At 31.4% G+C, this 24,261-nt stretch overlaps 1 protein-coding gene and 1 long non-coding RNA gene across 4 annotated transcripts in view; one reads left to right on the top strand and one right to left on the bottom strand.

Annotated features, from left to right (window-relative positions):
• Positions 1 to 24,261, top strand: part of LOC147908240 (uncharacterized) — a 539,816-nt gene that overhangs the window by 117,173 nt on the left and 398,382 nt on the right. The window lies entirely within an intron of this gene.
• Positions 21,266 to 21,796, bottom strand: LOC147908242 (uncharacterized). The gene is made up of 2 exons (XR_015546348.1): positions 21,415 to 21,796; positions 21,266 to 21,353 (listed from the first exon to the last, which is right to left on the bottom strand). It is a non-coding gene; the product is annotated as an uncharacterized LOC147908242 (long non-coding RNA).

The following is a 24,261-nucleotide window of genomic DNA, read 5'->3' as shown; positions in this document are numbered from 1 at the left end:
TATCATCCTACCTCTCGTTTGCCCCTCGACGCATATCTACGACGTGGTTATTTTTCGATGGAGGATTCGACATCGATACGTTATACTCTTGCGAATACATTACCGGGTTGCCGAGCAATACGCACACGAATGCATTACGCCCACCCACAATTCGCCGGGCTCGACGGGTATATACACGATTGTGATTTACGATATCGCAAACTACTTTCGAAAGCGCGTCCGAAAACGCGCGGTGGTTGCATTAAATTTCTAAACAGCGGCATGACCGCGACTCGTCGACGCTGTCTGCCGTCGTTGCTGCAGACGCGCGGCTGCATGAAGAGAATCCCTTCGAGCGACTTACCCGGCAAACAAGTTATTCCCGTAAAATGCGGTAAAGTGGATTTTATACTCACCAAATGCAGAGAAGAGCGACATTTTCCATCGATAAATTGTGATTTTCGTGAGTCTTTTAAGTTTGGTACGATATTTACGTATTTTATAGAAAATAATATTTTGAATATCATTAAATTATACGTACATAAGTTATCGTTCAAGCTTTATTTTTATAAAATATATAGTTTCATAAATTATATGTATAAATCGAGCTTTAGAAATACATCGCTAATAATTTAGAGAACAAATATTTTGTAATCTTTTATCTGAAAAATGTTTTAATGTATTTAGGTAAAATGTAATTTTCGGTTTATAATATAATTGCTTTTCTTGTGAAATAATTTAATTTTCTCCGTTTTTCAAATTTTAATTATTATCGCAGTTGTAATGGCATGTGCATTACATAATCGGAAAACTGTTTGTTCAGCTTGAAAGAGCAAAAATAGGGATGGGATGCCAGTTGAGAATTATTTATGTGAAGAAAATCTTGAGAACGGAGGAGTGCATTCCTCAGGGAAGGTATTTCACGAACACCAGGACCTTAGGTGCAAATTGAAGGAGGGTAAAGCACGCCTTGGCACGCTCGCTATTCGGAGAGGCTCGTTGCGATTAGGTTTTTATCGTATCGTATTTTTTGACGCTATAAAAAAAGCCGAAAATGTCCGCATCGTCTTTAATTCGAATCAAATTTATATGAAATTGTGTATTTTAATTATGTATAAACTATCGCAAAAAAGAAAGAAATGTAATTTTTAAATTTATAATTAAATTATATATTAAATTGTATATTATTTCACAAAATTTATTTTATAATTTTCCAAGAAAGACTCATTATTTTTTTCAAGGACAATACATTAAGACATTGGAAAATGTTAATTAGATAATATTAAATATAATATTTCTTATTATAATAATCTTTATTGTATATAATAAAGAAAGTCGAGCAAGAATTTCGCAAATTATTATATTAAAGCCAGAAATTTCTGTACAAAATTTTATATTATATTTTTTCCAGAATTTCATTATTCATACTGTTCCTGCTTCGTGAAGTATTTCATATTATAGATATTATCATCTTAGAAACCACTTACATAATACAAACATATTATCATGCAAAGTATGGTGCAAGAACTCGCCATATGTGCTACTTTGCAACATATACACAACAGTCGCCTATCGAATATGCATGGAAATATGGTAACCCGTAATTTAATTTGTATAATACTACGAAAATAAATATACTATTAGTAGAAAATGCGCGCGTATTATCAGGATGCGTTAAATTTAATTTAAATGATAAATAATCTATAATAAAATCTTCTAACACCTACTAATGTAATCCACTTTAAAATAATGATCAGTATATATCAAAGGTGAATCGAAGTAATCCATGAACTGATAAACTGCGCGGAGAACGTTTTTATCGCGATCCTGTTTGCATTTAATTTTACGATTTTCTCAAGAATACACCGTTCACTCCGATTTCCAACGCCGGTGGAAAAGCACACCAAATGCACGGCTGTTACGGGTACGTGCGCATCAGCCGGTACTACGCCGTCCATTTCCGGTGTCTGGATAGCTTTGCGTTTGTAGCTTAGCTAGAGCCCGCCCTACTAACGACGTCGTCTCGTTGTCGTCCTTTCGCCACTTCGAGGACTTCGACCCAGCATCCCGTTGCATTTACCGCTGATCCTAGATAGTTCCAGATTCCAAGGGACTTCGTCTCTGCCGGCAGACAATTCCACTCTAGCCAAAATTGCTCTCAGCCTCCCAATCTCTAGCTAATTTCATAGAGACGCGCATCAAAGTCTGACAAATTAACGACTTTAGCTTATTACCTGTCACAGTAATTACACATATAAGGATTAGGATAGAACATTCGTCGTTCGTATCGCGCATAACATCGCGCCACATCTCATCGCGCATCAAGATTCTCTCGACATGCTCATGAATATGATAGTAATAATACTAAAAGTAATAATAACTTTATTACCGAGAAAAGAGTGGATTCTAACAACAAAATTCCATTTTTTTTTTGCTATTTTCGCAAATGACAGTAACGATAACATCGGTATTTGCTTTTACTGCTTCGTGAGAAATGTGTATTGGCGTATTAACACTGCTATTGTCATTCACATAAGTAACCATGATAATGAAAGATAATTGATATTTATAATATAGAGAATACATTAGAATATTTTATACTTTATATTAAAAAAAAAAGGGTATAATAGTTGCTTAAACAAATACTTTAATAATTTTCTTATATTATACAGCAAAAAAATAGAGAATAACTAAAAAAATTGCCATGCACACGAATAAGAATGGCATTTACACGGTGCAGCTTGTATCGTTTTCCAATCACTTTTCATTTGGTAGTCGTTAGTCTCTATACGACTTGAGCTATTTTTTTTAATTGGTTTCAACGTCAAAAACATTCCCAATCGAGTTTGGTTGAATCGGTCGGCAGTGCCAAACCAACCAGGACATTTCTGTGGTCAACGAGGATAACGAGTTAAAGTTCAGCAAGCTGTTTCTGGCCGTGTGAAGTAAGGTCTGATTAGAATGCGGATGAGGTCGATCGGTTCGTAGCGGTGAACATGTATATTCAACGCGGTTTCCACGAGAGGCATCGGAAAATCGATTTCGTACCTTAAAGCTTACTCCTCGAAGGGCAATGTTGAATAAAAGTACGCAAACTGATTTTAAAGCGTCGTTAATGCGCTTTAGAGGAATGTGAATAAGAGTGTCACATAATTTACGAATAAAATTTTAGTAAATATTTTGCAGGAGGTACAGTTTCCAATTTATTCTCAAACACCGCGAATACGTTTTATTCATTTAAGTAAATCAATTGATTATACTTCACGATAGAACACTTTTATTGTTTGAAGTATACAATAAAAAATTACTTTACATTATTGAAAAATTAATGTGGAAATTTTAAAGTCACTAAAGTTAATATTTGAGATATCTTATCTTAATTTTAATTTTGTGACTATTTTATGATAATAGAGAGGATAAAATCACTTGATACATAAATATATTTTAAATTGATTATTTAATGTATTCTTATGAATAATCAAATTTTAAAATTTATTATTATCAATACACATATGTCTCAATAATTCCAAATAGCCATGAAAACATCATTTATTATCAAATTTATGATTGCATAACATTATTTTGCTACATACATATTTAGTAATGTATAATCTAGACAATCTGTTTTATATGATGCAGAACGTAAAAATTCTAGTCTAAGGTTATCGCACGTCGAGTCATGACATTTTGGTGTACTTGAGCAACTCGAGGCTGAAGTACCTGCCAGACCGTCTTCTTGGACTGCTCGACTTTTATCGCTGCTATCGAACGTATATACTTTATAGATTGTATCCAGGCACAATGTCGAGATACATCTCGGCAGAATGTCGTTACCTTTCACCATACGAGAGTGAGGTTTCCATTTGCGCCTTTCAACGAATTCTACAGTAAAGTATTTCACGCTTGCTGCGTTTTTCTTTAGATGTTCGGTCGACCTTTATTCTCTTCCCAGAGCACTAGTCATATCAAAAGTCTTCCAGTATCAAGCGTGTGCATTCACAAAGTGCATAGGAATCGCACGATCGACGCTACAAATCTTCACTTTACGAAAGAATTCTTACGCTATTAGTTCGATTGATAATCAGTTCAACCATAATATCTACAATTATTCTTACTAAAAGTACACGAAAAGAATAATTTTGCTGAAGTATTTAAAAATTTAGTTGGACACAGATCTGAAAATATATAAGTTTTTGAACTATTAATATTATACAGAACGCTTAAGTATAATGAGCAATGCTACAAAAAGTTTTAACAATATAGTAACCAGCTTGAGCATCCTTTGTAATTATTTTGATGGTCTAACAAAATTATTTTCACATTTAACTAAATTTTTAGATATTTTAACAAACCCGTTCTTTCCGTAAATATAATATATAATAAAAATTAGGATATATGATATTGCTTTAAATTTTATGATTATTTATAATCAAAAGTTGTTTCAAAATATATATTTTTTAAAATTACGTAATATTACGTGTGATTATATGTATAATGGAGCATGACGTTAATACAGTAGTTAGTTTTTTCTTGAAAATATCTCTATGAACGTAAAAATTCAGAATAACAAAATATATAAATTGACTTAATGCTTTAATATCGTTAATATTGCGAGAATCATAATCAAAACATTCTAGTAAAGGTCTAATAACTATAAATAATATTTATCAAACGCATTTTAAAATTATATCTTTAATATTGACATTTTAAAATATAAAATTTATATTAAAATATTTTCTTAAATATTCCTCATAGTAGTACCTGTTATTATCTGAAATTTTAGAAAGTATAAAGTTTGTTCAGAAAAAGAAAATAAGAATAAAAAGCGAGCAGAAAAGATTCTCTGCGTGGCGCAGGAGGATAGTACGCGGAAACAATGAGAAGAAAGACGGGCGGAGGATTAGAGGAAGAGATTATAACGTCGGAAAGCGCTTATTACGCGTTACGACATGGTATTTTCTCAAGCGCTTAATATTATAAGTAAATCTAACAATTTTAATAACTTGACAAGATTATTAATAACAATAATAACAGTTTTGACGATAATAATCGCAAGAGTTACTTTTAAGCGTAACTGGCGCGCGAAACAAATTGCACTGAGTATCAAGATTAGAATTACATAATGACGTAGATAAAGTTGCACGATACAAGACACAACCGACGTTAAAATGGAGGCAATTAAGGAGAAAAAGTCTAAGGATAAATATCGTTTGTGTCGACGGCGCGCGCGCACATATACACACACAACACAGCGTCGAAGAAATTATTGCGTGATTATCGTGCGACCCGTTTGTTAAGCGATCGGGAACAAGTATACCGAAACTATTCGACGGAGCTCCCACTGCAGTTACATTCCCTTAATCGTCGCGCACGGTAGCTATAAAATAATCTTCCCTTTAGTATTTCTCCCGCGAATTACTATTCCTGGCCCACATTCAACGATCTCATATCGATAGCTATATCGGCGCGCTTTCACATTATTCGTACCCGCTTTCCTGCATTTGACTTTTGCACGATCACGCAAATCGCCGAATTATTCCTCGACCGAGTACCGTCAGCTTTCTCTGTCGGACTTTACTGTTACGTATATACACCCGATGCGCTCCTTTAAGTTATCTTCTCCTCACGATTTTAAAACTCGAATCGAACCATCGTTTTCGGCGAAGCGTAACTCTCATTTGCGGATCTTATCCTGTCGCCATTGCGTTTACGATATTTTATCGGCGGCCACAAATAGGTAGAACGTAACTGTGATACCCAGACGAGAATCTTCGAGCTCAAAAGACTTCTTAGGACGCAGGTTAGCTGAAATTTGCACCTCGCTTTCGTGCCGATAAAACTGCTTTCTCGCCGTCGACCCGACCTCCTCTACTCATGGAACGTTAAGAGGAGTTTTAAAAGCTCGAGCGTCACTTTTGAAAGAAGCCGTGGATTCAGATTTTTCTTACACTGTCAGAAGATTGGTCTCCGATGCGCGTCTAAAGAGTCCGCGAATAAGATGAACGCGCAAATTGCTTCAACTCAATTGCTATAATTTACGTAAAATGATCTTGAAGTATTCATCAAACTCATTAATGATGTCCGCTTATATAAATTAATTGCAACTTTGATTTGTATTTATTAAAATATGTTATTAATGCAATTTAATGATATACGCCAAAATTAATGAAATAAATTTAATTTAGTCTCTCTTTAAAATATCATTATTGCATTGGTAATTGTATATCACAAAACTTACTACTATATTATATTATATTATTTATATAATACGCAGTAGTATTTAAATGGTATAAGAGAATCGTCGAATCGTTCGAGAGAATTCCTTTGCCAAAGATTAATTCTGTATGCACAAGGTTGAGAATTAATAACAAAGCCAGAGAGAATGCTTGGTGATTCGGCGACCCGCACCGTGTTTTACAGGCACCACGTCGTCAGTTAAGGGGTTAAGCGAATTACTGCGCTACACCAACTTCGTTTCATCTGTGTTAGCGCACTCAACCAAAAGCATCCACGAGAGGTATAAATCTGCATTGTATCTCTCGCAAGGTGAAGCACAATGAGTACGAACAAGTGAAAACGAGCGTCGCAAAGAGAATGATAGAATGTAGAATGACCTCATGAATGAAAGTGCAATCAGCAGCACGCAGAAATATTATTTGCATTATTTTATCTTCACAACTATATTTTTATTTTATTAATATTTCACTTCTTGTAGCTTATTTTTTCTGGCAAAAATCCAATTTAGATTTCCATTTAGCTCATAATTAAATGATGAGTTATATTTACTTAAAAAAGGATAAATATTATGAAATTATTTTCAGAATAATGTTTCTTTAAAAATAATACATGTACAAAGAAAATATTAAATATCTGCCTTTTATATTTTTTACAAAAGAGAAAATCGAACTTCAGTTATATTTACTAACACATTCTGTTAATTAAATAGCTTACTGCTATTAAATCGTAACTACTACAAATTTACATTCAAATTAGTAAAATTTGTGTAAAAATTTCAAACTTGGAATTTTTATTCGAAATGTCACCTAATTTTAAATGAAAGAGCATTAAAAGCAAATAAATTATGTTTATTAATATTATTGTATCCATTAAATATCTTTTATTTTACGATTCTTATTCTAAACATTTTCTCTTAAAGTGCGATGATATGTTCGTCTGATGCGCTTTATGTGCTTTATTCCAGAGAAGTTCAGTCTATTACGGCCAATACTCTCGTTGTGTAATAACACCGACCAGGTAGATTGCATCACGTGCTTGACAGTCAGGAATAAGCACGGGTAGGTCCGTGCAAGCAATTAAATAAACGTGTTTACTTACTTGGCAAGGCGACATAGTGTGAGCGAACGTTAGTAATAATTGTGTCCCGTCGTAAACACGCAGTAAAATATCGTGTAGCAAGACCGTCCGGTGTGGAGGTGTCAGGGGAATGTTGCAGAGCAAATGGCAGACGCGGGGGTTACCTCGGGGGTAATGGGGCTGGTAATAAAATGCCGACGGGCTTCTAAGAAACGGCAGGGGTGCAAGAGTGAGGCGCTTGGGAGCTCCTCCCAAGTTGCTTGAAGAGACTAGGCATGAAGGATGAAACATGCGCAGGGGTGAGAAAAAGAGGGGGTAGGACGAAAGAAAAGTCTCTGGATGACGAGGACAAAAGGGAGTTCAGATTGACCAAGACAACGCTGATGCTGTGAGAAAAAGAAAAGGTGGGCCTGTCGAGGTGCTTATCGTTGGTAACACTAAGGGGAGAGAGAGGAAAGTGAAGTACGAGGTGTAAGGGCGCGCAACGGCAGCGGATAGCAACTGCGAGACAACAGCGACTTGTAAGTGAACTGATATAAAGGACACTCACGATCCCCTCGTAAAATATTATACGATCACGTGTCGTTCAGCGACGGGGGTTTTTTGTGTGATAACTTCGCCGCTCATCCGACCCGTCGAGGTAACCTCCTTGCTCGATGCCATCCACTCTGACATACGTTCCAAGCGATGAATGGTGTACAACGCGACAGGGTATCTCGCCAATCTTGAAAATGGTTTCGACGTTGATACAGAATCATCTTGTCTCGAACCACCGTAATATCGCTTTACTCCTTCCATCTTGCGATATATATGTATGTGTCCTCGCGCAAAAGATCTGTGTCTATTGCACAACAAAAAACGAAATGGCGAACTCAATCCAGCCAAGAAGAAGGTCTTTTGCGAGATTTTTCCCTGAATCGGTCAGCGTGCATTATTACGTGTTCAGTGTTCTTGTTGCGTTCATAGTTTTTTTATAGCAAGCGACGTTGCAAGACGAACACACTAAATGACTAAGACTGATGCGCTACATTGATAGAAAAATCACACATCTCAAAATTATTAATTTTTAAATCATTTTTTAAATTCTGAATTGTAACATTTTAATTAGAACGATGAATATGGAATTTCTTTACTTTCTTTCCGTGTTATATTTTTAGTTATATCTAATATATTCTTTAAAATTATGTTATGTGTGTGAGTTTTCAAAATTCGAACTGTAACTTTAAAAAAATTGCAAATTTAATTTCTTTGTAAAAGTTATGATACTTTTCCGTATAAGCAACAGTTACTAATATATTTTTTATCAAAATATATTAGTCAAAAATTAAAAATATAGATATTAATTTTTAGAATCGATTTTTTTTTATTATCTCAAAAATAATTTTTCATTTGTGTTATTTCTCTATCAATGCGATATATATTGAATATCACAATTACATTACTAATTATTTGAAGTAGGACATATGAATTGTGCTGAATAATAGTTTAGCGCAGCAAATACATAACTTATATATTTTTATATGCATATCTATTCCAATTTTATTCAATTATGTTTAGTTATATTTAGTTTTATAATTAGATATAATTATTTGCAAAGTATGGAGTATGAATATAAATGTTTTGTATTAAAATCTATTTCTGTATTTTTGCATATTGATATGAAATGAACAAATCGTAAGAATTAAATAGATCCACATATTTTCTATTAATTTTACAATATAATCTGTCTAATAAGAACATAATTGAGTAAACTTTTATTTGATTTTTACTACATCAAATATTTTTTAACGAGCAGATAGAAAAGCTTTTTTGATTTTTGCTACATCAAATATTTTTTCTCCTATACATTATACACAGTGTCTTAGTCAGTCGGATAAATATAAAAAAAAAACTTGTAAACTCGTTAAACCATAAATTTTTTATATTCAAATTTTTTATATTAAAAAAATATTTCTCTTTTTGTTCTTCTCAGTTCATCGTCTCTTTTCAGAGACATGGTGATCTCTTTTGTATATATTCATTGATATTTGAGACTTTTAATTTTTAACGCCGAATAATCTAAACAGCCTTTTTCCAGAAGAGGTTCTCATGACAAAGATGTTCTTAGTAGCCATTGCCTTTTGATGATTAGTGCTTTTGTTCACAAGATGGAACAATGTCTCTAATCTTATTCTTTTGCACTCACTTAACTCTACAAAATACAGGAAATATAAAATGATACAGACAACAGATATCGCAGTGCCTGTTGCTATGCATCCTTAGTGTCTCTTGCGCCAGAAGCTGCAACCGTACATTTTTCTCTGTCGACGATAACAATAACAACATATCTTAATATAAAAAGTTATAGATCCGGACTTTGCGCAATATCTTCGCTCGTAGGGTACTTAGAGAAAAAATAAAAACATTTATTACAACCGATTTATCATAATCCGAACAAGCTACATCCGAACAAGCTCGACTGAGCTTACATAGAACTTGATTGGTTTAGTCCTTATTAAAATCTGATAATCGCGAACTCGGAAACCTCGTCGGCTCGCGTAAATAAATAAATGAATGGCTGAATGAATGAATCACGGCCGATTTTGTGCCATGGCATCTTTGCTTGTCTTATAGTTATTCTACAATGTGCTTTTTATTTTCTATTTCTTATTTTTTGCTATTTTTTATATCTTGTCTTTTTGTTTCTTATCCAGTTTTTTATTTTATATCTCCCAAGATAAAAGTTAACGAACTTCGGAAGAAACAGGAAACATGTAGCAAGAAATACAATTGTCGATAAAACGGTTGCAAGGGGGAAAAAAGCAAGAAACAGGAAACAAAGAGCACATTGTAGAATAGATTTTAACGCCAAGACATTGCTCTGTTTTCTAGATTGATTTTACATAATATACATAAATTATTAATAGAAACAAGTAATAATAAATGAAAACGTAATTTAATAAAAAAAATTTATATTAAGATTCTATTTTCAATATATTGTCGAGATGAATTTCTAATTTTTTTTTCACGATGAATAGCAAAATAATTCAAAAACTTGAGTTAAACACAAATGTTAAATTGGATAGAGATTCAGATAATAACAAGTACGTAATGTACTTGACTGACGTGATTGCAATAGACTTTTTTTACATATTACTAAATCATTGCAAGAGCCGTGGCAGCTCGGATAGAAGCAACGTTTATAGCGTCCGGAACTTCTGTAATTACACCCATCAAACGCAGAATGGGTCTACTACCTAGCTGTTAGCTTAGTGACAAAAAGCGAAGTCGCTAGGAAAACGCGTACCGCAAAAAGAAAATCGCTTAGATTATAATTAAATGTCAAAAGGTAGCTTTATCTTTGACAAAAGAGATCTGTTGATTTATTCATAATTATATAACGTAACATTCTATATATTTAAAAAGACTTAATAAACAATTAAATGGTATAACACTGCGTGCGATTACAATAAAATAAAGTATCAAAATCAGTTTAGTACTTTACTTATTCAAAGGTAATTTTTTCGATAAGAGCGTACCTACATATTTTTAGCTTTAAAGGCATTATTTTTAGATTTAACAACTCTGTTTACGAGCGAAAACTGGAGTGGAATTATGCTGCTATCTACTTTTTCTTTTATTCTGCACACTCTGTTCGTCGAGCATTGCTGATAACGCGTTTATTTATCTCAGCTAATACATTCGTGGAGATCACTAAATGTTACGCAGCTGCGATGCTCAGTTATTTATATCCACGATTATTTATGTACACGATTTTTAGTTAACACATAATAATACGTTTCTTGCCGAGCTAGTAATTGATCTGGGTATTGAACAGCACCAAGCTCTTTTACAAAAACATTTATCATATTGCAATGATAAATCAATGTAATAACGAGGGCTTATGGAAATTATTGCAATTTATTAATGTATAAATTGACCTAGCATCCCAATTCTAGGGCGATTCTATTTATTTGACCGTTTTTTCTTCATGAATATGGATTTGGATGTCAACCTCAATCGTATTTGCAGCAACAAACAAATCATACAAATCGCTTGTAAGATGTTTAAGAAACGTGTATATAATGCACGCATTATGATAATCATAAATGTATATTGTGTATTGTGTTGTGTTATCTTGAAATATGTGCAGCGTAAAGAATTGAAGAATAAGAATAAAATTAAAAAATTTACTATGCACTTTATTATCAGCTTCAGCTTGAGTTGTGTGTTTAGTGAATTATCGATTTTATAATATAGATAATGCTAGATAAAAAAATAACGAACAAGTAATGATAAATAGATCGTAATAAATTTGAATGAATCTATCATATTTTTAGAAATGCATAAAATCGAAAATTGCACACACATAAGTAATTATGATTATAATAATAACATGTAACATATAAAGTATGCATAGAAAATGATGACTACTTCCGTCATCAAAATACTTTTATAGTAATACCTAAATTTAAATAAATAAATAATGAAATACTCGTTCTTTGAACATAAATTAAGATAAATATATTATTAAAATTTAATTTAAAAGTTGACCATTGAAATGCCATACATTTTAAGTAAAGAAAATAGTATTTCGGATATTATTGATTTTTCTAGTTTTCAAAATATAATTATGAACGAAATGTGTTAGTTATCGATTTATTCATATCTACTAGAATTGTGCTATATTATATAATGTACATACATCCATTTGACTTCTAACATATCGAGAAGGATATATCGTTATAGTTTGTACAAATTTCTGATTACTGTGTTGGAATAATGGAGTTGATATCTGTATTATTTCTTTTTTTTATGATTGATCATTTTCGTTAGGATTCATATTACAGCGATATAGTGACTGTAGATTCTCGTTGTTATTCAAATTGGATATACGAATAAGTCATAGGCGAATAAACGTTGCACACAAACGATTGAATTAATCGACTAGATTTGTTTCGCTCGATTGCGTTATCTGCATCGAGTACCTAATAAAGCATTACAGTATTATTGTTTGGCCTCGATCGAACAATAAATGATGAATATTTATAAGAAAGAAATAGATTTACTTATAATTTTTACACAACAATTCCGTGCAATAAAATTTTATCCGCGAAAGAAGTGTGTTCATGTGTTATAAAATTGTTATTTGTCTTACGATAAAATTTAATACTTTCATAAATTTATTACATAATATTAAATATCGTTCCATATTCGCGCAATTGAAGAACATATTTTATTATTATGTAAAAAAATGTTTATGACGCTTTTGATTAAATTTACAGATTGAATTGATATATATTAAGATAAATTAAATTCAAAATTTTTAAAAACTCTAAATTGATAGAATTAGCGATTAATTACAATTTTTCTTTTAAAAAGAACACCGATTTAATGGAGTTAGAAACATTAAACGGAGTCAATTTGTATTAACGTGCAATAACTTCATCAAAATTTTTTCACCAAAATTTGCATTCTAATTATTTTTTTTTTAATTTTGCTATTATATATACTTATATTTATGAATTAAACAAAGCAAAAAGTCTATTTTTAACATAATTTTAATTTAAAGACAAATCAATTAAGAATTCTATCTTTTTTAATTGAAAAAAGTAGAATTTCTGTAATTTTCTAGGATTTTCTATATCAAAAATACTCAAGAAATGTTAATATTACAAAAAAGGATCTCAACATTACTGGGCTTTGTTCATCAAGAACGCGCTTTTCTACAATTTGCCGTTTCGTTCCTTCTACCTTTTAGCAGTTTTGTACTTTTATATCGGACATTGAATTTCCGGTGCAACCTATTCTACAAAATCGTTTAAGTTTGAGTACGTAATTGCCAAAAGCTCGCATAGATACGCTGGGCGATCTAAATTTAAGCTTTCGTGATCCCTCTAATAAACTTACGCTCACATTCGTCGTCGTACAACCGCCACATCGATGCGGTTACGATATTACCATAAAGATGGGAGAGCGGGGTATTTGTCTACGATGTGTAAACTGTGGATCGCGGTATGTGTTCAATGATCAACCGCCCTTCTGAAAGTCTAATAGCTCGTCGCGCACCTAGAGATGGTTGCTACAGGCAACCCAGGCGGGAGGAAGCGCTTCTCTAGAGTTACTCTCCACTGCTTACAACTCAGCTCTACCGACTGGCGGAGATTGTCAGGCTGCATCTGGTTTACTATGAGATTTCCGGCAGCTCTGATGGCGTCGCTGGAAACTATCAATTTTGAATTTCCTGCTAATTTTACATACAGTCCCATCTTTTTCACTTACAATGTTTACGAGTTTACTATCAATACTATAGTTTTATTCGATGTAACATACAAATCTCTCAAACTCTATAAATTATGATTATTTTTATTGTACTATTACATATTTATTGAGTTATCCGTTACAAGAATTTCAAATTGAGTTTTTTTTTTGAAAATTCAAGAATGCTATAGCTAAAAATAAAAATGTATCTGACATCTGTGTTTCTGTTAGATACCTCACACATTTCAACTCCGGGAGATTGATAAATAAATAAAATTTAATATAAGAAATAAAATAGTAATAATTCTGTCCAAAATAGCGCACCGCTGAATATTTCTGCAAATAATTCTGCAACAATTTTGCAAATAATTCTGCTGCAATTTATTTTATAACTGAATAAATCATAACATGGGTAAAAGTTAATTGCAATCATAACGGCAAGTGGAGCAGGTGCGCAAATATCATTAGGCTTAACGCTAAATCAACTTACTGCATTGTTTATGCAGCATAGAGTGTTGCTTATGGTGCTTCGAGTTGCGTATTGGTAAATGAAGTTCGTGAAACTTCCACGTACGTACGTAAACAAATATCATTAACGTGACTCGTGCGTCAACCATTTCGACGACAATGTATACAATCGTTCTTGTACACATAATATACGTAATTAAATTCGCCACATTGTACTGGAAAATGAAAATTTAAAGTTGACATAAATCGAAACGCATTTGCATTTTTAATCGGCGAATTTTTGCAATATCGTGCCGTTTCCAATATATTCCTAGATTATGTCTCACTGATTCCAGCCATACTTATCCTTGCTCTTCTATTGTGCGTCGAAATCAATCAAATATTTGTCGAGACACAGTTCGGAATATTGGTGATCGAATTATAACGTTAATACGAATTGATTGGTAATAACCTATTTTCCTATAGACCAAGCAATATTTCACTGTCGAGCGAAGCTAAAATGTTAATTATCTGAATCGGACGTTGATCCTCTTCGTTAGCACTTTCGCTGGCATATGCAACTAAAATTTGAAACATATGACATAATACTGCATAACTAGCATTATTCAAAGCCAGTAAGTTTCATGAAATCAGCCAACTAGAAATTTTGATGATAGTAACAATACTACTAATTTAGTTAACGTTTCAAAAAAGAGTAAATATTTGAATATGAACATGCAGCAATTAGAAAAATATAATTATATACATATATTTTATTTATAGAGATAATATAAAAAATATTAAAAATGAAATCATAATACAGCTCAAGTATCTGTATTTAAAAGGCTGTAAGCCTATTAAAGATTACAAAAAAATATTCAATTTGTATAAGAAAACATATACAGAGAAACATTAAAAAACATTAAGAATAAATGATTTTATTATAAATATTAATTGTTTATAAAATTTAATGTTTCCTTTTTTATATATTTAAATAATTAAATAAGTTCTATTTATTTTTGTTTCTTAGTTACGAATTAAATATAATTTATAGATATAGATTTTTTGTGAGTGCGTCCTATATATATGTATGTATATATATTATATGTATATATATATATATATATATATATATATACATATATTCTCATAGTTGTCTGTATGTGTATTTGTATGTGTAATACGTTAATATATAAAATCGTCGAAAGTTAATCGCCTAAAAAAGTTGAATCGATAGTGTCCATGCCGAACACATAAATGCAGCAAAAGCGGAATCGATATTTTCCAATGCTCGTAAAGCAGGATATTCTGGTGATAAAATCGCGGTTTATTGCGGATTCGTTTATAGTCGGTGGAAAGCCGCTCGGTTTGTTAGGAAGTTTTGCGCGAGTCAAATTTTACAGCATTAATTAGAATTGTATATTGACTTTTTGAATCTCCTGAATTGAAAGAGAGGGAGAGAATTACCTAATTTAATTTCTTCACAATTCCGTCCTAACATTTCCACGGTCTTTCCTTGAAATTCAGATAAAATATGAACATCGTCGTGTCTCATGGAGTAAAAGCAGCATGTTTATTTATGAATGATTTACTGTGAATGCGTCAGCCATCTCACGTAAAGCAGAGAAAAAAATTGAATAGCAAATAGAAAGATACAGTAATGATAACTGTTTGAATGTACTTTGAATACAGAATATCTACTATTTGAATTATGATGTATTGAAGAAACGAGGTTTTTTGTTGATGTTTCAATGACATCATTGTATATTGTCAATTGTTAAGTTACAAAAGCGAAGTAATAGATAATTTGAAATGTATGTAATAAAATGTAATAAAAGCTCCGAGCTATAAATCAAAGCAATAAGCATAAAAGTGTCTGTGTAAAAAAAATGCGCAATACATTACTATTTTTGATTATTAATCAGCAAGAAAATCTAAGATAGATGTACATATATAATTAATATTTATATATAAAACCGAATAACTTAATGAAAACGATTTGATACTTCGCGATTGTAGCTTTGACTACGTACGAAAGGAATGATCTACGATCTGATGAAACTCTTTTGTGATGCTAAACAGTCGGATAACGTTTCTGTTTGAAGTGTCTGTTTTCCCATTGCAAGTTACAAACGTTTATCGAATACAATACGATATAGCTTTGTCGGATATATTGCCTAACAGAAAAAGGAATGAAACGCACGATTAGAGTATTCGAGACGTACAGTGTATCTTTTATCTATATTCAAATTACATTCTTTCATAAGTGTATATTCGCCGCTGATCGAATGTTACAGTAACAGAATCACGCGAACTTCTCGCTTCTTTTATCAAACACTCGCATTCTCTCCCCTCGGCTTATATACACACGTGACACATAAAATTCAATATCTTAGGTAGTTAGTAATGCATCTGTAATTCGCTATTGCAAATCACGCGAAGTAGCGAATTTACATCGTCACTGAATTAATTACTGTAGCGTAATTTCGCAGCAATAGTCGTCATGCAACGAATAAAGTCGCGTCAGAATTCGTCCTTCTCCTTCCTCTTCCCGACTTGTTACCTAGTGAATTAAAGAGCGTCTGACATCTTAATTGAATCTCTATTAAGCGGATCCTGTTTTCCAGAATCATTATCGAAGAACTTCTGCTGCCAACATTCAAAAGCGAGAGAAAGATAGAGAGAGAAAGAGATTCACTTGAGTTCTGTATAATATCGGTCATAAAACGATTGTCGTCAATGATAACGATTCGCGTTGGAAGTGGTGGATGGACGAGCACCTTGCACAAAGAGCGCCTCCTTGATTACTCGACAAAAGTTAGCTCCACGATCTTTCCAAGTACACCGCTGCACCTCGACCCCCTCAAACCCCTGGTTTGTTCAATCCCTTTCCAACCTCTGCCCTCTGTAGTTCCTCCGCCACTCTCTACTGCTATTAATTGCAAAAGTTCCTCTGATCGAAGACATCGAGCGTTGTGCTAAAAGCAACACAAGACCGATCGTAATCTAGCTATCATTTCTGAGATAAGGAAGCGCGTTTTAGCACCATTATTGATAAATAATGGAGAAAAATAGCGCTGCATCATTGAAAGATTTTTTTTTCTGTGAAATAAATATCAAATACTTTAAACTATAATTTTTAATTATAAATAGAAATTAAATAAGTCAATAAGACTAATAAGTCAAATAAGAGGAAAAAATCTTATTTTGGATCAAAAAGCAGAGATCTTGACACTTATATAAATAAATATATATAAATAAATATTTATATATATATTTATAAATAAATTAATTGTTAAATACAATTTGTATGTCTTTTAAAATGTAATTAATTAATAATAAGTTAAAGAAAGAGAACAATTTTTTTAAATTTATAAAACTTATGATGAAATCTTGTGCATTGTACTAGAAAGAAAAAATTATTTAGGATTTCGTAACACGAGTTACGTAATAATGAGAGAAAAGAGTAGTATAAGACCCAAAAATACTTTCGTTTCACAGTTTTCACAAATAACCTTTCTTTCTCCCCCCTTTTTTTGTTAAACCGTCACTCCGGTACCACTCAAATAATGCGCATCAGTCTCGGGCGCCTGGATGTGAAATAACGCAGACATCGATCAATGTCAAAATAAAACAAGAAATTGTACGCAGCTATAAAATGACGGACGAACGTTTAATATAACTTCGATTCTTTTTTTAACAAAATCTTTTATTAGAACCAACCAAAGACGTGATAAATAACATCGCAAGCTCTGGTTCGGTTCTTTGGTACAATAATTCTTTTAAAAGAAAAATATAATACATTGATCTTCTCGTAAATTTGTGCGAAATGAATTTAAATTTTTACCACATTTCATTGCACATAAAGCCTTTTGTTAAACCGTCAACAATTTATTTGAAATAACGTATTAATACATTTGATATTAAAAAAACATTTTTTCTTTATCTATATTTTTACATGACTACATGCATGATTTTAGAAAAAAAAACACAAAAATTTTTTAATAAGTTTATGAAACTATAAATCAATCTATAGTTGTATCAGAGCATAAATAATACTATTACCGTTAACAAGGTAATCGATTAAATCACTGTACACTTATCAAAAACTGATTTTTACGTTTCATTAATCTTTTTCATAATATTTGTGTTTATTTAATTTAATAAAATATACGTTGCTCACATTTGTCAAAATGCTTTGTGTAGAATAATTGATTTGCGCTAACAACGCGGCAAGTCTGCATGAACAGTCAGTATGAAGCAACCTATTGTATTATTCTTTTATTAACCCGATATCGCACTACACAGTCGAATAATCTCTTCATCGTATTCACTGAATCAATAAGTTTTGGCAGATTTTTAATATGTGCGACATTGATGTTTCGCACGTATTAAAAACGAACAAATGAATCAATAAACGAATCGCGTCGATGTGTTATTCGTTTAATCATGCAGTCTGTACATCGGAAAAAACTCCCATGAGAAATGAATAGCATAATACAGAATCATGCTCGGAACGATGAGACCGGAACAATGTTCAGTAAAAAATAAATTATGACTGTTTAATTTGTGATTAACTTTGAAAGAAGGAAGGATATTTAATTTTTCACTAAATTAACATGGAAATCCAATCTCTCGAGTTTCACTTTAAAATTAAATAAAAGTATTATCTGAGTAAAGTTCTTTTTCCTCTGGTATTGGAGATAATGTATTACCTACAAATGTCTAAGATTAATTTAGACTTGTATTAATTGTAAACAATAACGATACGTTCTAAAAAAAAAACTTTTTTGTTAGAAAAGCATTAGGAAAAGAAATATTAGAGAAAGAAGCAATACTCTGTTAAACATAAAAAACCATTATTGCAAACTTACTGCAGTTGTTATTTTAAACACTAATAATAAAAACAGTAAAATCAATAAGTGGTGCAATACGTATCATGCTATCATAATGAAACGTAAAACAAAGTATTTCATTTGCGTATACACGAAGCGGCGAAATATAAAATTGTCCCGCATGTAACAATATTTTAATTACATATGGAACAGCTTTTATACATATATGGTAAAAAGTACGTATGTTTTTGAATTTGAAACGGTTTATAACAAAATTCGTTGAAAATTTGCATATCAAGCGAGCAAGTGTAATGCATATAAAGCATTATTTTGTTCTCCGCAAGATATCGTTTATCGTATTTTTTTATATAACGTGTGTTATTGATAAAAAATTAATAATATAATTTGAATAAGTTGTTTTTAATTTTAATAAGTTATTTTATGTTATTTTTAATATATAAAGGATAGATGAATCGCATATGTGTATATTAACAATAATGTCTGAGATTTACTTAAGTAAATCTCGAATTGATCTTGATTTTTATTTTTATTTTCATTTTTATTTTTCTGCTAAATGGATAATTTTTTAAATAATAAAATATTAAAATAGATTGCTGCACGTGTAATAGTAACGGATGGAAAAATAGATGTTCCAACCGGTATACCTCAGATTTCTCCAGGTCCATTATGATTCTTCCTTCATGTATATTTATGCTCACCGGTGTTATACATTACTGGCTTAGAACAGAGATGCGTAACGCATACATGCGTATGTAGTTAGCGTATGGATGTTCGCGTCGTCATAGCTCATGGACAGAGGTGCGACGAAACTGCCGGCATGTGATGCCGCGGATACGCTAGGAGCGCACAGACGTGCTTCGAAGGGTTCCCATCGCATAACGCTATCGCGAAATTTCGCCGTCGTTCCGTGCATCCGTATCGTTCGCGCGCCATTAATTTCATTCCCGCGCTCAAGGATATCCTGTCGACGCCGACAATCACGTCGACGATTTGCCACGTATCTCGCGAATAGCGAGCAAGGGTACGCCTGTACGTACGAAGGGCTCGTCTGATCACATCGAAAATGCAGGAGGCCCGTAAGGAATTGGAGTAAGCGCTTTAATCGGGCTTTGCAAATACTACGACTATGTATTTCTCGCATATAATATATCTCGCATAAACGTTAACGGTGATTGTTACTGTGAGTTTGTTAATTAGAACACAGTTATATAGCGCAAATCGGATAACCAGTAATATATATTTTTATAGTAAATAAAGATAGATATCTGTTATCTAACACTTCAATGTTAAAAGAATTAATATTTACAGAAAATGAATTATAATAAATACATATTTTTTATTATAAATTTATAATCATTAATGTTATGATATGATAATGCCGAATACTTTTCTTTCTGTAAAAAGTTTCAGTCATTAATGTTTGAAATAAAATTCTGCTCTCAAAACGAAAAATTCGAGAATCTTGTAAAAATAATAAACATTTAAAACTTTATGAAGTTTTGAAAAAATTTATTGATTGAGCACTTAAAGATCACAGAAATTCCAATCTAGTAAGGTTTCTCTTACTTTGATAGATCCATTACAAGTTAAAGTAATTTAACTTTTTCATAATTATCATTTATAACTTAATTCGTTATGGAAAGCTTTATGAAAAATAAACAAAGGAATGGAAAATTCAAATATTTTGTGATCGTATTTTCGTAAAATTTATGAAACAATAGACGATATTTATCTTTTTTATATTTGGAACAACAGACGATATTTATCTTTTTTATATTTTGTATATTTTATTTTTTGAGTATATCTTACTTTTGAGTAGTTTAGTTTTAACTCATGTAATAAAAATATACATACATATTTTTATACATATTTAACATTAATATAAGATAATTGCAAATTTGAGATTAGTAGGTTCATTAACAGATAGGAAAAAAAGCAGTTAATTATAGCTCATTTGAATCAATGAATCAATGATTACTTCCTTCAATGAAGTAACAAACAAATATTAAGCAAATATGAAAGGAAAAAATTCGACATTATTTAATTTTATTAACATTTATAATTATAAATTTATGAGAGAATATATGTATTTATTATCATTAAGTATGAATAATAAATAGTGATGGAGATTCAAATGTCTATTCGTAAAGAACGAATGCAAAAGACTCTGACAATGAATTAATGACTGATTTACAATTATTTTAAAACTAACGTGGTTCTAATATTAACACATATACAAAATAAGAGCATAAAAAACCACAGCACAAGTTATAGTTTGTGATATTTAATTATTATTACATTCATTAAAACATTAAACGTTTCGGCCACAATCTGGCCATCTTCAGTAATTCAATAATATTCTTAAAACGCAGAGTTACATCTAGTTGACATTAAATTCAACAGTCGAGAGTTGTAATTAAATAAACATGTTCTTTTGTATGTGAAGATGCTTCATGCAGTAATGTTACACGGTCAATTGTCATATCAAGAAAAGTGTAGAACAAGAATTTCCTGATTCTAAATGAAATTATATATATTAAAATCTTCTAGTCAGAATATAAAGAAAAAGAATCATTACCTGTTTTACAGCAAAAAAACCAAACGATGAATCTCGAATATTTCTTTTACACAGTTAGAATTTTGTCGTGACATTATGTGTTGTTATTTGTCCTATCATATATTTTACCACTGTTTATATATCTGAGTCAAAATTTTTAGAAAGTTCTAGAATTGTTTATTAACAGAAAGAGACATCCTTTTTTAGAAGAGGAAAATAAACCTCAGGCAAACCTTCCGTGTCACTTTGCTTATTGATACCACTTGATTGTTTTTTTATATGTATCATTTCCGAAATTCTTCTTTTCGCTAAAGATTGTTCTCTATCTAAAATTCTTATATTATCCCAATCTAATTCATGCATCTCATTCATACGGTGACGTGAGACCACAGAAATTTCGGAAGAAGGTTTTCTTATATCAGCCTTATGTTCTTTAATCCGAGTTTTTAATTTCCTTTTGGTTTGGCCAACATAAGAAGATTCACAGTTTAAGCAATTAATTTTATAAACTACTCCGCATTGGTCATCCTTAGGCAAAGCATCCTTTCCTGTCTTAATAAATGTATTCAATTTATTCATTGGTTTATAAGCTATATTAAAACCGTACATATGAGAAAGTTTTTTAAATTTTTCCGAAACTTTGCCCAAATATGGTAACGTGAAAAATTTTTTAGAAGTAACATTAGAGTCACATTCATTATTAATTTCTTTAAGATTTTTATCTAAATTAGTTCTGTTTTCCAACGTTTTAATTCTATTATTTATTGTAGAAAATATAAACTTTAAAGGATAACCACTCAGAAACGTGTGAATTAATTCAGAGATGTTTTTTTCATGAAATATAGGATGGGATAAGAATAGAATTCTATCAAATTGCCCAATAATAACTCCCCTTTTATGTTCTAACGGATGATTCGAAAAATAATTCAGATATCTCCCAGAATTCGTGGGTTTTTTATAAATATCGAAGATGATATTTCCTTCCTGTCTCATTAATTTAACATCTAGGAAATGTATGCCGTTATCATCGCCAAAGTCCACAGTAAATTTAAGCCTTTCGTGATATGAGTTAAACAATTCTAGAACTCCTTCAATTTTTTCTTTGTGTATAGCTAATAAAATATCGTCCACATAACGAAAATAAAACGATAAATTAATGTTATTCTTGGTAATGATTTCTTGTTCAAAATCTTGTAAAACAATGTTCGCCAGTATGGGGGACAAAGGAGAACCCATTGGCATGCCAAAAATCTGTTTAAATATTTTATTATCAAAACTAAAAAATGTAGAATTAATTATAATCATAATAGCTTTGATAAATTCATGTAAAGGAATCGAAGTCTTATTCTCCATAAGATTCCACCTGCGTTCAATGCTTTTTGATACTAATTCGGTCGGAATATTCGTGTACATGGAGACCACGTCAAATGATATAATACTAAAATTTGTATCAATTGCTTTTCCATTGAGTTTATTTACTAAATCAAAGCTGTTTTTAACGAAACTGAAATTTTTTATATTATTATTATCAATGATTTCCTTTAAGAAAGTCGCCAGTGGATAAAAAGCACTATTAATACAACTGACAATCAATCTCAAAGGGTGACCTTCTTTGTGAATTTTTGGCAAACCGTAAGATCTCGGAAGTTCGCCGTCCGAAACGTACAATTTTTTATATAAATTAGAATCAATGTACCCCTTATTTTTCCAATTTTTTAATAATTTACCAATTTCAACAGTTATTTTCTTCGTGGGATCTTTTTTGATTGACTCGTATGTAGTATGATCCTTAAGAATTTCATACATTTTTTCTTTATAGCTATCACGACTCATAATTACGGTGGTATTCCCTTTATCAGCTCTAGTAATCAAAATATCAGGATTCTCTGAGATGAATCGCTTAACCTCTCTTACACCTTCGTATAAAATTGAATTTTCACACGATTTACTATTACAATTCTTAATAGCTTTAAGAATTTGGACAGTTTCATTCCTAACATTTTTTCGCGTTTCATCATCAGCCCTGAAAAGATTATATTCCACGTGTTTGATGAACTCACGTGTGATACCATCCTTACTAACCACGTTATTAGGCAAATTAAACTGTTGACCTAATTGTAGTAAGGCTAAGGCTTTATCTGAAACTTTAGCATTGCTCAGATTTATCAGCCATTGTTTATTAATATTACTTATATCGAAATTGCTATTAAAACTTTCAGGAGTGATATTAATCTTGTATGATGAATGAATTTTGTCAGGATTCATGATTTTATTAGAAACTATATTCAATTTTAAAGGTGCACCAGAAGTATCACAATTCATCTCAGAGGTCACACATTTCGTAATATTATAATTAATACGTTTTATATTCGCAATTTCTTGGCGAATGTATTTAGCCCGCAAATTAGAGATTTTTTTACCGATTCTAACTTGTTCCTTTTGCCACATAATGTCAAAGTTAATTCCTGTCTTCGAAAGAAAGAATAAGATATATTATTCGGTAGAATTTTTTCAATTTTTCTGCACATGTTGAATAATTCCGATTTTGTTTGCCCAAGATGTTTATAGGCGTCTTGTAATTCTACTCTTAAATATTTAAAAATAAAATTATATTTAAGTTTATCAATTCTTTCTTTCGAAGAATGGAATAGCTTATTACTATCATTTCGTGTAAATTTATACATATGAATGGGAACTAGACGTTCCTTTATACATGTTTTTAAGAATTGAATTTGTATTCTTGTATAAATATTAGCTCTATGAATTTTTACACATTTCTTCAGAAGCAAACATACGTGTGATCCAAAATTCAAATTGATGAAGTCAAAAAATTGCGTTAATTTACACATGTTAATGCTCATGTAATTG

The sequence above is a fragment of the Acromyrmex echinatior genome, chromosome 10 (assembly GCF_024713525.1).
Source record: "Acromyrmex echinatior isolate Ae372 chromosome 10, ASM2471352v2, whole genome shotgun sequence".
Taxonomy (NCBI): domain Eukaryota; kingdom Metazoa; phylum Arthropoda; class Insecta; order Hymenoptera; family Formicidae; genus Acromyrmex; species Acromyrmex echinatior.
Note: the sequence above shows the minus strand (reverse complement) of the source record. Positions and strands in the feature narration are given on the sequence as shown.